Source organism: Branchiostoma belcheri, unplaced genomic scaffold (assembly GCF_001625305.1).
Source record: "Branchiostoma belcheri isolate BF01 breed outbred unplaced genomic scaffold, Haploidv18h27 scaffold5, whole genome shotgun sequence".
Lineage (NCBI taxonomy): Eukaryota > Metazoa > Chordata > Leptocardii > Amphioxiformes > Branchiostomatidae > Branchiostoma > Branchiostoma belcheri.
Window position 1 is genome coordinate 1908505 of NW_017804131.1, and position 2851 is coordinate 1911355.

Here is a 2851-nt window from a genome sequence, read left to right on the forward strand (position 1 = left end):
CACTGGCTATCCACGTATTACCTTTTGTAGTGTTCGCAGAGACATTGGCCTATCTAAGGATGACTTTTGAGAAGTTTTTTGTAGGATTTCTTTGAAATTTCTTTCATTTGCATGTGGCGCCCGGCCAGCTTGTCTGGAAATTGTACGTTCTCTGGTCAAAAACATATCTAAATTCTTCATTTTTAGTGAATGTGGTGCCAAAGATCATATAGACTGAGTGTAACTGAATGTTCTTGCAATGTTCTTGAGCCAAAAATTACGAGTCCGTCCGAATCACCTGTCAATCAGCCGGTCCTGGCTGCTCCCGGTAAAGTATGCTAATCCCCGGGGCCACTTTTCCCCGCCACAAGTCTTCTGACGTTATTCGAAACAACTGACGCCAAACGTATTTATAGTAGATCATTTAGACAGACAGTGTCAAATTAGGTTACCTCAGAATCATCGTGAACATTGTTCTAGAATTTATTAGTGTTATTCAGTGCTTCATATTTCTTCGTTTAAACTGGAAAAACGTAGATTACCGTCCACACGGCCCCTGGTAATGTATGCTAGGTCCCGGACCGGGTTTCCCGCCAGAAATCCTGTTGCGTTTTTTGAAACAACTTAACCTTCCCCAAATTAGGGTGGGTTTCTGTCATAAAAATCTATATTTTCATGGTTAAATTTGATTTTTGCTCGATTTTGGTCCAGCCTGTCGGCTGATGTATCTGTCAATCACCGGTTCCCCATATTACTGGTAAATGTTTTCTGTTTGTTTTGTCATAATTTCTCCAAAAAGTGACGTTTTCGCATACATTTACCTTAGAATCGTCGTGAAAAGTGTACCAGAATTTATTGGTGTGACTCAGTGTTTTTTTCTTCGAAAAAATGACAAATGTGATGATTTTTTATGATCATACCGTCTGTACGGATCGTGGCATTGTATGCTCAGTACCGGGCCGGGCCGCTGTTCCCGCCACAAGTTCCCGCCACAAGCACCATTTGAAACTGCTTATGCCGAACGTGTTTATAGCATTTTATCTAAACAACCAGTGTCAAATTAGGGAGGGTTTCTGTCATAAAAATCTATATTTTCAAGGTTAAAGTAGATTTTGCTCGATTCTGATCAACAACAACGGCTCCCTGTAATGCATGCTCAGTGCCGGGCCGCAGTTCCCGCCACAAGTTTTTACCACAAGCGTCATTTGAAACTGCTTGAGCCAAACATGTTTGTACACTTTATGTCAACAGCCAGTGTCAAATTAGCTAAGGTTTCTGTCATGAAATGTCTGTTTTTTATTCTTATAGTTGCTTTTTGTCCGATTTTGGTCAAGCCTCTCGGCAGCTGATTTATCCGTCAATCACCGGTTTCCCGTAGTTACCGAAGATGCTTTGGCCATGTTTCGCACCAAGATAATGTATGCATAGCCCTGACTCCACCGCCAAAAGACCTGTAGCGTTACATGTAACAACTTTAGCAAACATATTCGGAGCAATTTATTTGACCTACCGGTGTCAAATTGTTGACGTTTTCTTTCGCGAAATGGCAAATTTCAATGTTTCTTGTTGTTGCTTTTTTTACCAGGTTTCCAGTCCAGCCGGCCGGCCAAAGGCGGAGTTTGGATGCCATGGCGTCAGAATTCCTCCATCCAGGTGCGTTTACTGAAAATTTCACTATTTCTAGCTGAGCTAGAATGAACCGTTTTAACGATGTACAGGATACTGTACATTGTGAGAGATTAGCGCAGTGTGTTGACTGACTTCGTGTCCATATATTGTAGAGTTGACTGATTCTGTGCCCGTAACGTAGCGTTAAGCTTCGTGTTTTCGGTTAAATCTGCAGGTTGCACCGATCTTTAATACGCACCCCTCTCGTTTCGGGGTTCGTCACATTAACTAACTATGCAATATGTCTTGCTAAGTTATAAATGTTTTGGAGGTATCGTTAACAATAGCCTGGGTTAACTTGCTTGCTTAGGCACTGTCGTTATGCCTGTTTCTCCTATATATTCACCCAAGTACATTCTAATGCATGAATACATAAATTGCTGACATTCATAATCAACTCTTCTTGAATTGCTCTTACAACAGCAGCCTCTACAACTATTAGTCTTTCCTTTTGCACACAGACGCGCCCCCTGATATCAGAAGATGGTACTGCAGCGCACCACGGGTTCTGGCTGAATCAGAACTGGAAGGATGAATTGGAGTGGGGACTGAGGGGCTCATTCATTTGTACCAGACGTCTCCTGAAGGAAGCAAGCTTCAAGAAGACGACTAGACCTGCAGCTGCAGATAAGGCTTTTATCTTTCCCCCCTCGTCAAATGTAAAGAATCAGGAGAGAAGAGTTTGGATTTACACTGGCGTATTAAGTTAAGCATTTGCGCATTTTTTTTTTAATTTTAGATGTGCATTTGCGAATTTTGATCAATTTCTGACCATTTTCCCATTTGGATTTGCATTTGCGTACTTGGACGAGCATTTGCGGATTTTGACCTTCATTTTTCCCATTTGGATTTGCATTTGCGGATTTTGACCTTCATTTTTCCCATTTTGGATTTGCATTTGCGGATTTTGACCTTCATTTTTCCCATTTGGATTTGCATTTGCGTACTTGGACGAGCATTTGCGGATTTTGACCTTCATTTTTCCCAGTTTGGATTTGCATTTGCAGATTTTGACCTTCATTTTTCCCATTTGGATTCGTATTTGCGGATTTTGACCTTCATTTTTCCCATTTGGATTTGCATTTGCGTACTTGGACGAGCATTTGCGGATTTTGACCTTCATTTTTCCCATTTTGGATTTGCATTTGCGGATTTTGACCTTAATTTTTCCCATTTGGATTTGCATTTGCGTACTTGGACGAGC